Below are 16,092 nucleotides of genomic sequence, written 5' to 3'. Positions count from 1 at the left end.
GTAGATTAATGTCAAGGGGCTGCGGGGTGAATCTCAATAAAATGGGCTTTGTTTATCTTCAATAGGAGTGTAAACAACCCTGTGGATTTGACAGATGTAACAAGTTTCAGGATTTCAGTATTTTTTGAATCAGTGGTCCATTTAGACATAATGCGTCTTATGGTTTTACCTCACGGCAGAACATTTAAAAATGCTGTGGAAATTGGAATTTCATTGTTTTATGGTTACTAAAGGTGTCACAATATACAACTTTTTAGAATAAACATGATATTAAAAACCACGATTATCAGTATTATGTTAATTCTATGTAGCGGTCCGCAGAGGGGAAGGACAACGACACGCAGCAGCCTCCAGATTTTAAGGGCTAAAGGTCCCAATTAAAGAGTTTGACCAGATTTTTAGTCGACTACACGACCTGGCAACCATGTGAGGAACAATTGAAGTACGAATAAGAAATCCAAATGATTTCAGGCAAGAGACGTGGGTATACATGTACAAAAATTCTTTATTCAATCCTAGTATTCTTCGAATGTATAACATTTTAAAATTGGCTGCTTAATTGCAAAATTGGCGAACCTAGACACACAGAAAAAAAGAATAAACTGCTTTTATAGTAGTTGCAAACTTACAATAAATGCCAAACCACATCCTTCAAACAGCACACAAAATCAAGCACATAATGAATAACTCAGCACAGCAACCCAAACGGACAAGGTAACACCAAACATGAAATACACAAAAATTGACATACAAGACAGCAAACGGCATCAGCTAAGAATTTTAAAACGGCACCTTCTGATACAAAACGCCAAACGGGGTCTAACGCTAATAAGGGCATCTAAACCAGTTTATAAATAAAAGCAGAAAGCGCCCACATGGACTGCCACATAACCAAATAAGGGCAAAACAGAAACGTTAGATAACGGCTAAATCCGAAAGGTCATTGAAATCCTTTTCCGCATTCATTAACCTGCCGGACATGAAAAATAATTATTAGTTATTAAACTCGAAAAAAATAACACGAAATGAAGTAACGTAATTGTAAGGGTAGTTCCATAGTGGTTCAGGCTATGGCAAGATTACATTAACAGCAAGATGGGATTTAACTGTGTATTTCTTGTCAATTTCCACCGCTCTGCAACTTATACCAACGACGGAAATTAGCACGGTGATTATAGCTATATACAGTGGAAGAGCATTGCTATAACATGACTGTATTTTCTTGCAATATGGAGCGTTAAAATATTAACACTAATACAACACTAGTCTGTAGGTTTGTAAATGAAAGTTTTAATTGACGTAAAATGGTTACAAAATTAACACATAAAATTGTAAATAATTCTACGGACAGTTTCCAAATGTATGTGATAGTACCTGAGATGATAGAAAAGAAAAGAGAGAAAGTATAGAAGAGGAAGAGCCAGAGCTCACGGAGAGAAGCTTCCAGCGAGGAGACAAGAAAAAAAGCTCAGAGCATCTTACATTTCCTTTTTATCCGTTTCTTGACCATGTGACTAAACTAACGTGATATATTCAAATTGATCAATCAGGACTTCCTTTTACACCCCACTGTACTGGACCTTCAATAAACAAACATCATGGACAATAGTGGTTGATCACTGTATCAGCTCTCCTGTGATCTTAAGAAGACCAAATGGTGCCCAGCAGGACATTAGCCCAACAGGAGAAATGGGCAGCAAGTACTCAGCCAACAGTGGAAAGGAATGATAAATGATAAAAAATAATATAAATAAATATGATAATTGCTCTTCACAAACAATGCACGGAACCAACCAAAAGCTACAAATAAACCACAGATGACGTCACCAAGGGGCTGTACAAACAATGACACGCGTCCAGGTGGACAACTCTCAACCAAATATGACCGCAAGTTCAAGGCTACCAATTAAAATGAGTGAAATCACATGGCCACCAAGGCACAAGTGATTCACTCTGCTACATCTATATGAATTGTTGGCCAAAAAGAGAGACAGCACAGAATAATCCAAAATAAACATACATTTGACTGATAGCATAATTAGTTTTTATCAATTTCAAAAGATATTGAGTTATATCGTTATTGTAAATGCTTTTGTCCCGATAACCCTGCAGTGAAAATCTAATTTTGTGACAGCCCAATGGTTACATTTGGGCAATTCCAGTGTTATGGATGTGAAATGTTTTGTCAAATCTTGAAATATAAATGATCAGAGAATGTATTTATTACCAATATATTGAATTATCTGTTTATATTTTACTAAACTCCTGATGATAGAGTTCAAACATCAAGTTCAAGTTTTCTGTTTTAGAAAGGAGAAAGAATGAGAGAAAAGATTAAGTGCTATTGATGACTATTAGGTTTTGAGAGATTTCTGTGAATTAAAATACACAACAATACCAAACAAATGGGGAAGGAATGGCTGTTTTTAGAAATTTTATGATGAATATGGACCGTTTTGGATCTGACAATTAATTTACCTGACTATGAAAAATTATGCTTTAAAATAACAAAAATGTCATGGTTCTCGTGGTGAGACACAGAGAGAAGACCCAGGTGTAGACAGCGGGTAAGGGGTTTACAGATAATTTAATAAATAATAAAACAAAGACCCACGTGGGGGTAACATAACAAAACATGGTAATATTATGACAAGACAGAACTGGACTAAAACTAACTATACATAAACAAGACTTGAATAAACTCTTGACAAAAACTACAAATAACTAAACTAACACAACACAGGAACTCACCACACAAACCACAATGAACCAGCACAAGACGGAAGACACAAGGGCATTAAATAAGGGAGCAAATCAAGAGGGAAACAGGTGAAAGGCATTAATCAATAAAGAGGGTAACGAGAGGATGGGAACAAAGACGAGACCGGAGAGAGATTATGGAAGGCCATAAGAACAATAATTGTCTCTCTCCACATTTAACATGAGGTTCTGTCATGATCCTGCCACTACACGAAGAAAACATGACATGATGCAGCAGAATCATGACAAAAAATGCTTAGGTATTTAAACCACCAAATATTGACATCTGACCTATCAGTATACAGTAGTAGTAAAAGATTTGTTTCATCTTAAGGTTGACATTTGCATGGAATTGCTCATTTGATGTTTGTGTTTATTTCCTATTTATTTTGCCTGCAGTAATTAGTCAAATGATAATCAAACAGTGAAGAAGTTACTTTAAATCTGGGCAAAAATCCAGTGCAGTGAATTCTTCCAATGAATATAAGTTTTTTTAACTTATTAGTAAGCATCTGCGTTTCAGTTGAATGTGGTTGTTTGGAACGTGAATGACCTTTTGCGGTTTCATAGATATCACATTTGTTAATTAGGTTAGTTTGATAAGTTTGTCCCAGTTAAGGGTCCTTATGTCCGGCTTTCGCACCTATGACGGTAGATTTCCTGCACACGTGTCATTAGATCACACTCAGCGAATGTGTATGACCTTTTTATTCCTAAGTGATTTACAGTACACCCCAATTACTGTTTTTGCCTTGCTCGAGGGCATGATGGTTGTCAACAGCTCAGGGTCACCCATATCTAAAAATGAAGCAGTAATCCCTGAGTTACTATGGCAGCCAAGTTAAGTCTTCTCTGATATGAGAGTTGCACTGGAAAAACAGAATAAATATAAATGTCAATTGGAAAATAAAACATATACAGTAAAATTTATTTTTGTTTTATTTTTGGAAGATAAAAGGATATGCAAACTTTTTATTTATAAAAGTTTAGTTTATTAGAATTTTTATTTTCATTTACATATTTATGTTTTGCATGTCCTATTTTATGTAATTGATGTCATTTATGATTATTACCCTAAAAGTGTCCTTGACAATCTTACAAGTAATGTCATAAATGGATACATACAGAATCACTTATTTGCGGTCTCATCTCTTTGTCTAGGTTATTTTTTACGAACCAGAGCATCTCCGTCCGAGCGCTCATTCCAGGGCTGCATGCAGCTCATTCAGGTGGACGATCAGTTGGCCGATCTGAAAGCGGTGGAGCAGGGAAGAACGGGCGCCTTCGAGAACGTCAGCCTGGACATGTGTGCCATCATTGACAGGTCAGAACCCAACCCCCCCCCCCCTGCTGCCATTAAACAAACACTGGCTGAGACTGTGATTATCGTGTGCAGCAGACTGAGACAGTGGCTTTATCCCCACTGGCAGCGTCTGCCTCGGGGGCAGGATCTGTTGCATTCTTCCTGTGCTCCCTGGAGCTGACCTTCCTCTAGACACTTTATTCCTGGAGTGAGCAGTCCAGCAAATGAGAAGTTTAATCTGTATGAAGAGGCTTTGCTAAACATGCCATTCCTTTATATGTTGTTATTGAATATTTTAGAGGTGTAGAAAGGAAAGAAGGTTATTTTCTTCAGATTGATTTTACATATTCTCGCTGTCTGAGGTTTAGCATGCAGTTGAAACAATTCGTCTTCTTTAGCATGTAGATGAATGAATGGAAATCTACGCTTTACGGTCTCATGTGACCTGAGAATAACTGTATGCAATAAAAGACATGGTTGATTTACTAAAGTTAAAAAGATCAGCGGCATGTGAATTCATATTTTATCGTTTTCCTAGCACATTTTTTTGAATGGAGCATAGATTTGATATTTTGAATAAAAATAGTACATATGTGCGTTTGCAATTCAGCGTTTCCTTGAAAAAAGGACTCATCTTCCAGACTAGAGGATTTCCAGGCAGATGTTAGGGCCACATTAGCCATTGCTATATTTCCTTACTTTCAATATATTGTGTATCCCTGGTTGTGAATTATCATCGCATTTATATATATTCATACCATTTGTTCTACAATTTGTATATCAGCAAGCAGAAAGATTATGATGGTACTTTAACATTCACATGGATGGCCTTTAGCCGGAAAAGAAAAGTCATTTAATAAGAATGGCTATTTGTGCAGTTGTTTGTAATTTGCTCATTTGCTCATTTATATTTGTAGCCCATTTATGTAATCACTGACACTCCAGAAAGATAAAGTCCCACAAAAGAAGCCATTGTTTACATTCCATTAGATTCCTTACGGCTCATTTTAGAAGCTTAAGATCCACTTTAATTGTGTGTAAAGATGTATTGTGCATTAATGTGTCTCATTAGACTTACAGTCCACGGCTGAGTACATTCTCAACATGATTTAAACACCAACTCAATTCATTTTGCACATCAACGATTAGTTTCTGCTGCGTGTTTAAATTTACATCCAGCGCATGACAGTCGATGTTTAGATGACAGTGCAGATGAGGTTTCTTTCTCCGCCGCTCTGTCATTGTGTTTATTTATGCTGTTGAGATTATGGTTTATATTGCGATACAGTTAGTTCTGGGTCCCCAGAGGAAAATCTTTTCCTTTATTAGATCAGGCCAGACAGTGACTTCCTCCGCCTCCCTTCGCTCAGAAGAGAGCGCTCTGTAATAACAGAGCAGGCAGGAGACTGTTGAACGCTCTCTGTGTGTTTTTATTCCGTCAGTCTAATGATGCTTCGCTGGCAAAGCTCCACAGTGCCGGCACGGCGAGGAGCAAACTCATTACGAGGAATCGGAGGGGGGCTACTCGCTCGCCACACCATTGATTTTATGTTCGCTTTCATCAGCCGACTGATGTGCTATCAATCTTCTTTACCAAACCCCTCCCTATGTTTGACGTGTAAAAGAATATTCCACGTCCTCCCGTCAGGAGACTCTAAAGCACGACCTTTCGAATCGAAGCACGCCCGTGGTCCTTCTCTGTTTTTTTTCTTCTCACCCCTACAGTATTTGCATACCTCAATTGCTCTCGCATCAAACTATTTCACACACAAGTTGTTTCAGGGGCTTCTCAAATTGTGCCTCATCCCTAAATAGCTGCGCAGATCTGTGTCAGGGTGGGGGTGCAGGGGTGAGACGCGAGCAAAGAGAGGAGCTATAAACTAATCTGCGGCCATCTCAGTGGTGTCGCACCCTGACGAGTCTAATCTGACGGAGGCATTTGAAGCCACGTGCTATCGCTGCTCATAATGGTCGCATTAAAAAACTGTCACTTTCCATTACAAAAGCGCAGCTAGGGATGTAAACACCCAGAGATTGGGGAAAACAATGCTTTGGGTCTCTTGGCTTCAATAAGATGCTTCCTGGACGAAAATGCAGACAGGCACGTATTTTCTTTATCTTACTTTTGGAAATTGGGATGAAACCACCAGTATGCCAAGTGTCCATGAGCAGGAAATGCTTTTTCAGGCTCACTGCCCTGCAATCTCCGGCTCTTTGCTTGATCAGGAACAATACTGAGATCATTTTCGCCCTTCAAAAGCTGAGCCATTACCAAAATACACATGGCTAAATAAATGCTGACAGCTGATTTTAATTAACAGGCTGGCATACATTGCCATTGTAGAGATTTTTAAACTGTAGTTTCTAACTTTATTGCAATTGTGTATGGAAAGCATCTTTGTTCTTTAGGCCCGTGCACAATACAGAGTCCATAATGAAACCGAAGAGCTTGCATAAAGTCCAGACCTGAAACCATTTAACACCTTTAGGATAAAATTGGAACAGCTAGACCCATTCATCTAGCACCAGTTCTTGATCTTATCGATATTATTTTGGGTGCCAATCCCAATCGGTAATGTTTTAACATTTAGTGGAAAACCTTCTCAGAAGAGTCAACGTTTTTGTGGCATGATAGGGAGGTATTGATGCTTAAAATCTGACAAATTCTGATGTATTTCCTAGATAAACAGAATATTGAATGAGAAAGTTGTGGCTTATTTTTTGCATCATTGCAAATGTATTAAATCTAGAAATATGTGCATTTCAATCAGTAAAGGAGCAGAACCACAATTGGAGGGAGAGGTTGAACCGCATGTTGTTTGAAACCTGTATTACTTTTTTCTGTAGAATGCAAAAAAATGATATTTTGAGAAATGTCTTAGGGGTTTTGTGTTATCAACATTCAACAACAACCAGTGTTGTTTGGTTATCAACATTCTTCAAAATATCTTCTTGTGTGTTCTGCAGAAGGAAGAAAGTCAAACAGGTTTGGAATGACATGGGAGTGAGTGAACTAAAGAATTCTCGTTTTGGGTTGAGCTATTCCTATAAGAGATGTCTGCCCAAGCCATTCCACAGCTGAAGTACATTTTTAGAATTTAAAAGATAATTAAACTTGTGACTGCCACAGAATTGTTTACCACAAATGCGTGCTAACGGAGTAAATAGGGTCAATTTTGATTAAATGTGGACTTTAAAGTTTTGTACACTCGAAAAGCGAATATGAACGTGATGTCCAGGCTTCCAAAAACTTTTGGCAATATAGCGCAGGTCTTATCTCGCAGTGGCATGCTGCTGTTGACTCTGACTGAAGTTTTATTATCGAACTGTGTCATCAGTGCCCACATAGATATCCAGGGACCGTTCTATTGTAGGAGTTTGATTAATGAACATTATAAACGTTGTCACCGCACCTATCTCCTTCAGGCACAGATGGCCAATGAGGTAACCCAATTAATCTAGACATGTCACATTTTGGAAAACTACGGTTTGACAGCACTAACCCCCAAAAACATCCCACAATAGCACTGCAGCAGAACTTGTCAGATTTAGGGGTCATTGTTAGTGGCTTTGTCACAGCTCCTCATATGAGGCCCACTCCTAATGAGTATTAGCTCCAAGGGGATTGTTCCCTAATTTTATTTTATACCGCGTTCCGCCGTGTTAATGGATTTGACATGCATTTGGCAGGACTGTGTAGGGAAGTCTGGAAACGGACAGCTTAAATTCAACACAATCTCGGCACTGAACAAGCATTGCATCACCAGATTTGAGTTTTTATCCTTGACCAGTTGAAAACACTTTTGATGAAGACTCTTTCTTAATTAAGTTGAGGAGAAAATCATTGAAGCCATTGATTGTTTTAACTTTGGCGTTTTAATTAGGATTTCAGCTTAGACTAGGATAAAAGATGTTGGCAAATCTGCGCAACTAGAAAATCTTGGTGTGTGTGTGTGTGTTTTGCATTGTGGGAATAGTATACTATCTATTCCTGAGGCTAAAGATATAGGCTGTTTAATTGAAAATGTCCACATGTTCCCATAGTCCAGGAAAATAGATTAGCTGGTAAAACAGGAATTAGTATTTCATGTGTAAAGTATCCTGCATACCTTCCTGAAGGAAACTAGCCAGATTGCAATTGTCATCATACTTTTAACAGTTTGTTATGATTGAATGACGTATTGTGTTACAGTATGTATAAAGTTAAATGATGTCATAATCATTATCGTCACCATCACAACCAACACATTCTCACATCGTCTGTCCCCAGTGCCTTTTCAAAGGGAAACACGACGGTAAGCGGCAAAACGCGGTGCTTGTGCATCCAAAAATAGATTAGCTGGTGAATTGAGTTGTCGACATGCGCAGCTGAAGATGAAAATATTGTATCCTGTTGTGAACGGCAGCGGCAACCACATCGTCTTAATGTCGCCTGCCGTGTGGCAATTCCACCGCCAACCACGTACCGTTTGGATCCAGCATTACAGTTCTGAGCTGACGCTGAGTAATGTATTTCCCAAATCCAATGTGTTATAACAATGGGAAATAAGGGATGATTGTCCCTTAGAAATAATGTGGATAAATAGCACTGAAGCAAATTTGATAACATTGATATTCTATTTAAGATGAATTTGCTTTGTAGGCCGATGTGTGTTTTATGATAGAAATTTTTTTTTCAGATGTATGCCAAACCACTGTGAACATGGAGGCCGATGCAGTCAGACCTGGGATGGGTTTACATGCATGTGTAATGGGACAGGGTATACAGGAGCCACCTGTCATACATGTGAGTATGTGTATTTGCATGTATGTATGTATATTTGTGTTTATTTACAGAGAAATGTGTATGTGTGTTTGTGCTGGGAGGTAGAAACCTGAAATAAGATGCATTGTGGGGTCCAGTCAATGACCCATTCATCTTATAACCATAATGCACAATGTTTTATATAAAATCTAAGAATGTAAAACATTCACTGTAATGGTTGGCCTAAAGAGTTGTGATGTAGAAATATCACTAGCTCAGTATAAAACATTCAAGCTTAGATACAAACAACATGCAACAAACATGCACTGGCATAGAAATAATAGAGAACGAACAAAATGACGTTCTTTGAAATTATGGATTATATGGAGAATGCAAGGAACATGTGACAGTTCTGTAAGCTTACATCTAAAAACCTATTTGAGAAATGTCATGGCTTTGCATTTAAGTATGTGCTTAACAGGCAAAGGTGATGTGAAGGGCTTTTTGCATTGAATGAATTGTATGAGATGTCTAGTTGTATGATATTTTGACATCACAGGAATAATAACATTATTAATAGCTATATTTTAATACGTTTGCTTATTACACTTTTAATCAACATCATTTGTTTAACAGCTTTATTAAACACGAGTGGAAAGTCATGAATAATTCAGATTTATTTCATATCATTTTTAAATTAAGACAATTGGTTTCCAATGCATGTTTTATATTATGACTGAAAATATGCCATGTGATCCTGTCCACCAATAGAAATTCAATAGGGCATTTATATTGAAATGAAGAGTTTAGAGTGCCCTGATGTCAGTATAACTTATATAAATCTCCACAGGTCTCTATCTCCTGTTTTGTTTCTTTATACACATTGATTCATAGAAAGAGGCCTATTGTATTCTCTTTGAAGTCCTTTTGGAACCACTTCTGGAAGCTGAGATGGTTCACTGATGGTTCAGTTAGTACCAGTGCATAGAGAAACTTTATGTGACCCCTGAAGTTAGATCAAATAAACAAGAGAGTAGAAAGATACACAGTGGGACCGGTTGCATGTACGTCAACAAAGATGAACAAACCTTGCCCTAAACAAAAGAAAGGTTATACCGAACAATACTACGCCATAAAAACTGTCAATTATTGTTTGCTCTGTTTTTGCACAAAAAAAATTGGATTTGTAGATTTTAAGACTCAGCATTTAAAGCTTATGATTTTCATCCAAAGTGAAAATATGCTAATTTAGGATAAACTTTTTGGAAGATCAGTTCAAATGTCTTGCTAAAACACCATGGTGATTTTGTCAGATTGGAATCTCAGTAAGCAAACATAGTGCATACAGAATTGGTAATTTAATTTCCTAGTTCACTTAATTAGTTTTGCACTGCTAGCCTGCATCTCCAATTTGTGCGAAAATTAACATAAAAACAGAATTTGATCTCATTTTCAAAATGAAGGGTTTTAGTAGAAGCTATGGAGAGGTGCCTTTGCAAAAATGAACACGCCAGAACCTTCTTCAGCTGTTCTGTTTAAAAGTTGTTTGATATAACTTTTTTTTCTGCAGCGGTTTATGAGCAGTCCTGTGAGTCCTACAAGCACTTGGGCAGATCATCAGATGCCTACTGGATTGACCCAGATGGCAGTGGACCTTTAGGCCCCTTCAAAGTCATCTGCAACATGACGGGTAAAGAGTGTTTTTATGTGGTTTACCCCAGCACCATCAAAGTGCTTTTAGAGAACAGTCCCTCACACCTGTTTAATAAAACAAGCAGTGGATTACATGCTTTAGACATCTTTCTATTCCCAAAACAAACCATGGTATTCCGCAGAATCAATCACTTCGACATCTCAAGCCATTTGTTTCCAAGACAACCAAGCATTTCTCTATTTAGGGCGTCGTTCCTGAAAGTTTCCTCTGATCCAAAAAACACGTAGGAAAATTAGGACATTAAAATGTTATCATCGGAAAAGCGACTTAGAGTTTAATGGTTACATTTTGTTGTTGTTTGAGGCGGGAAGGAAAGATTACAGTTAGAGGATGTGGAGGATTTCACAGAGAGAATCTTTCATAAGCGACACATAAAATCGAATTGAAGAAAATCTTGAAAAAACAGATACCGTACCACGTATCTCTTGAACGTACAAAGTAGCTTTTCCGACGTCCAGTTGACCTATTTAATAATCATTATGGTATCCGTGTTTTAGAGGACAAGGTGTGGACAACTGTGGTGAATAACCTGCCGGCACAGACGACAGTAACAGGCTCCAGTCGGGAGAGAAGGACTGTACTTCAGCTCAACTACAGCGCCACTATGGAGCAGGTCACAGCTATAACCAACAGCGCTGAACACTGCGAACAGCACATAGCCTACGCATGCCGAATGTCACGGCTGCTCAACACACCAGGTATTGAGAGATGGGCGTGAGTGTGTGTATGTGTATACAGTATGTGATGGCATCGTGGCACTGGAGTTGGATGCTAGAGCCTTGTGAGTGTTAGAGGGTTATCTAAGACAGAAATGTAAAAAATATATAATTTTATCCAGCAGTCGCGCTAGTTCCCACCAGAGCATATGAAGGTCGAGTGTCTTGGTAATGGGGTAAACTGATTGTGGAATAGGATTGCAACCTAAATAGCCCCCCAGTCTCTGACAAACTCCCACTTTCCCTGCTCTGGGTTTAGATCCCACATTTATTGGCTCTTTGCCCAGCTCTCGAAGTGCAAGAATACTTCCAGAACAGGTTTTTATATTATAATAGCTCAGTTTCAAGAGAATTACTGTGTTTGCTTGTTCGTTTCATAAGTGTGGGCTAACAGCTGGACCTGAGAAGTATTTGGTGCTAGATATAGGCTAATGTGTGTTGTCGAGAGAATTTGGTTGAATAACACCTCACAGAGACAAAGTACAGTATAACTACTGTGGTGAGGAAGGCGGGACGAGAGCCGTGAGGCGGGGCCGGTAACGTGAGTGATAGTTGCAATCAGCTGTGCGCGCACCGGTCCCGCATATTTTACGGAGGAGATCGGAAGCTTAAAAGGACGACCGGCAGGACTGTTGACGAGAGAGGACCGGGCCCGGACATGTTATGTTTGTATTTATGTTTTATGGCCGGCAGTCGACCGTGAGGTGGCTGTCGGTCTTAACTTCCGTGTTTATTGTTTGTTTATTTTTGATTAAAGTTTGTTTAATGTTCGCCTCCTTCCTTCCCTTCTATTGGATCTCATTACAACTACATTTACAAATGATTTACTTGGTAACATGATTGGCTTCAATTTTTTCATTTTCAAAATGTAGTTAAGTAAAACAGTTTCATTGGACCCACGTGCCAGACCCGAAGTTAACTTTCGGTCTGTGTTTGTTTGTTTAAGTCAGGCTGGCTAGTGGCTGAAAATTAAAACGATTTATATTTGAGCTAATTTATATAAATATTTAATTGTATAATAATTGTATTAAATAAAACGATTTGTTTTATTTTATTGTATGTTGATTTTCCATCCATCCATCCATTTTCTACCGCTTATCCGGGGCCGGGTCGCGGGGGCAGCAGTCTAAGCAGAGATGCCCAGACATCCCTCACCCTAGACACTTCCTCCAGCTCTTCCGGTGGGACACCGAGGCGTTCCCAGGCCAGCCGGGAGACATAGTCCCACCAGCGTGTCCTAGGTCTTCCCCGGGGTCTCCTCCCGGTTGGAAGGGCCCGGAACACCTTCCGGGGAAGGCGTCCAGTAGGCATCCGTAACAGATGCCCAAGCCACCTCAGCTGACCCCTCTCGATGTGGAGGAGCAGCGGCTCTACTCCGAGCTCCTCCCGGTGACCGAGCTTCTCACCCTATTATTTAATTATAATTTTATTCTAGACACTTTTAATTTGCTACAATGGGAGATACTTCGTGGATGTGTACCAGAAGTTAAGTTTGTGCCACAAAAGCATGCATGTGCAGTAACGTTTGTTTGTTGCTTCGAAACCAACTATCTGCAGTAAATTCTACCAACCCTGTAGAAAATAACTGCCAGGAGGTTATAAAGTAAAATGAAATAAAAACAACATTCAATTGGATCTCGTGAGAATCTTTTTAAGTATAAAACTGTCCAAATACATATCTGAAAAATATAGCTCTTCATATACATTAACAAGATTACTTTTTAATCTCTCCCCTTATCTAAGCCCTCAGCCCTTGGTCATTTACCTTCTCTCTTATTTGCGCTTCAGTGCTCTACCAGTCTTTGCCACTATCCCCTGGCACTCCAGCGACCCAATTTCTGATTACAGTCAGCAATAACAATTTGCAGCATGACTGTGGCGCTGGGTGCTGATGTTAATCTATTAATGAGCATGCAGCACGGTGAGGGCCATCAAGTTTACTGCTAATCTGACTTTGGGAAAATCTGCCTCTATTCTTATTATGGAGCCTTTGAGTTTCTCACACACTTACATTTTAACTATGACCTGTCTCTCTTTGCTTGCTTTACATAGTTCATATAGGTTATTGCCTGTGTTTAATTAAGCATGGGTGGAATCCGTGGGTGGAGGAAATATGTTGTAAACTGACGATACTGTTTAGCATGTTGACAGAATGTTTATATGCTCTCCTACTTGGATAAAAGCATCTGCCAAATGAATAAATGTAAATGTTGAACGCATTGATTTTCTACTGGCCGCATTAGACAAGCAGAAGTTTTATTGAATAAAGATGAAATTGAAGTAATAGTAGAAACTGAAAATTATAATTCTGTCATTACTTTCCATATTCATATGCTATTGTTTTTCCGAAGGAAAATTATTCCGGAACTAGTGCGATTCACGACATGTCCTTTGAGGAGAGAATCACTGCATTCAATTTAATTTTTTGTCTGAAAATAATATGAAAAAGTACAGTGTACGTTCAAGGTAGAATTGCAGTCTGAATGTTCATCATTTCACGAGTTCGCCTCGCATATAATAACTGGTGATAGGGGACGGATATAAAGCGTATTTGGCGTGCTGTCCCGGGGAGGGGGCTCCGAGCTGATGTGCACCTGGACTTGGGTCGATCCCCCCCTTGGGCTGTAAGGTGCTGGGCTGTAAGGTGCTGGGCTGTAAGGTGCTGGGCTGTAAGGTGCTGGGCTGTAAGGTGCTGGGCTGTAAGGTGCTGGGCTGTAAGGTGCTGGGCTGTAAGGTGCTGGGCTGTAAGGTGCTGGGCTGTAAGGTGCTGGGCTGTAAGGTGCTGGGCTGTAAGGTGCTGGGCTGTAAGGTGCTGGGCTGTAAGGTGCTGGGCTGTAAGGTGCTGGGCTGTAAGGTGCTGGGCTGTAAGGTGCTGGGCTAAACGGTGCTGGGCTAAACGGTGCTGGGCTAAACGGTGCTGGGCTAAACGGTGCTGGGCTAAACGGTGCTGGGACGGTATGGAGGAGGGGTGTTGAAATCACTAGAGATGGTGAAGGTAAGGCAGCTTGTCTATTTGTAAGGTCTCCTCACAGGCTAATTGGGTAATTGGTAAGATTGGTTTATGGGAACCAGCTGGGTTAGTTATCTGATTGTGTGATTAGTCATGGAAAGCCAGCTGGGTTGATTATCTGTTTAGCGAGATTGATAATGACGAACCTGTCGTGTTAGTTATCTGCACGTGCTCCTCCCGAACTTAGTTAATAGGCCTAAAACATAATTGTAATTTTTTTGTAATATTCATATTCTTAGTCCTTATTCATTTAAATTCCTATATCGTATAAATACTTATACATGTCAGAATGGAAATTGATTAATCAAGTTTTTCTTACTTTCCTTTAAGTGTGATAATTATTCATAAATCATACGCATGAGCTGTGGATAGAGAATGGTAGCTGATGATATGCACTGGGCCATTAGCTTGACTCTCTACAATTCTGTCCTCTGGTCTTCGTTAATATTCAGTGAAGGACAATCAGAGCAGATGTCATAGTTATGTGCTGTGTTGTCAAGCAGGAGCGTTAGCTGGCAGAACGGACACTGACCCCCTGAAGTGTTTGTGTGTCCCCTTTATGTGTATTCATGCATGACAGCACTATGGTGAGTTTTCATTTTCAATTGATGTTTTCGTATTCAACTGTTTTAATCGTGTCACTCTTTAATGGTTGTAGTCATGGTCAATAATTAATATTTGGCAAGTCAAAATTGGTGAGTGAATAAAACAATTGCTCTAAATTGCAATCCTTGTTTAAAAAGTAAAACTTCATGTTACTTTTTAATCTTTATGTTTGTTAAGGTCAAATGACATCAACCTGGTGGTTATGTGTAAATTGTTTTATACTTCTTTTTGCGAATTGGAGTAAGGTAAAGATACTTTTTTTAAACTAGAAACTAGAAAAACGTGAAAAACACAAAAATACAACTGCATGAACATAAATCTGATTCTCTTTGATTTTAATGATTCAAATCCATCAATATTTAAGACAACATTCTCCATGTAAGGTAAATTATTGTTATTTGTTATTCATTATACTCATTATAAAGTTTCCCAACACTGATTGTGATGGGATGGAAAAACATGAAGATGAGTAAGTGAGAATTTTTTTTTTACAAACTATGCCTTTAAACATCTGTTTAGAAGATTTATAAAGTACCTAGCAAACAGATTAAGTCCATGTTGAATCCAGTCACATAAGAAGAGACTATTTCCCAAAATATGCTTTCTAAATTGACTGTCAGGTTTCATCAAATTACGAGGAGGGCTGGCATTCTGCGACCAAATGAAGCGTTAAATCAGAATTGCAACCAGGGTGCATTAAGTTCGGTAATTGGGAAGTTAAGCTATAATTGTCTTAATTCCTTGATGCCTTCAGCCCTCACATGGGTGAGCCATCAGGTTGTTATATTCCAGTCTCTTATCGTCTGCGCCGTTCCCCAGCGTCCTCACGCCTGTTGACCTCCATTAGATCTGCGTGGGGGACGGAGTTGAGAGATTCCTGCTGTACATGTCCATTTGTCATCTCTTCCCATTATACCACAATCAACATTGACGTTTTGTTTACTCCCCGTCTCCTTCGGAGGCACCAGGGGTCCATTTGTATTTAAATTGTCCTCCTTACAGCTAAATTAACCACTTTCCATTATGATTAGACCTCTGCTGTCATACAAAGGAAATTGTGTTTGATGGTGATGAATTGAGAAAAGTGTTTTCATTTTTGGCCGGTCAATATAAAGAGACAGTACATTGTCAGGCGGGAAACTGTGTCTGATTGTGTGAGCAGGACAGACATTGAGCCGGGAACTGTCATGGTGGTCTGTGTGTGTGTGTTAGTGTGAATGTCTACGCAATTAAAAGACT

General features: G+C 39.2%; 1 protein-coding gene across 1 annotated transcript in view; it reads left to right on the top strand.

The window, feature by feature from the left end:
• The first annotated feature begins 14,695 nt into the window (after nucleotides 1–14,695).
• LOC306889026 (contactin-associated protein-like 2) overlaps nucleotides 14,696–16,092 on the top strand; it is an 86,281-nt gene continuing 84,884 nt past the window's right edge. Inside the window, exon 1 of the mRNA XM_079447681.1 lies at nucleotides 14,696–14,834. The gene's annotated coding sequence lies outside the window, so the exon portion shown is untranslated. The remainder of the gene's footprint in view (nucleotides 14,835–16,092) is intronic.

Source organism: Barbatula barbatula, assembly GCF_947034865.1.
Source record: "Barbatula barbatula genome assembly, chromosome: 23".
Lineage (NCBI taxonomy): Eukaryota > Metazoa > Chordata > Actinopteri > Cypriniformes > Nemacheilidae > Barbatula > Barbatula barbatula.
Note: the sequence above shows the minus strand (reverse complement) of the source record. Positions and strands in the feature narration are given on the sequence as shown.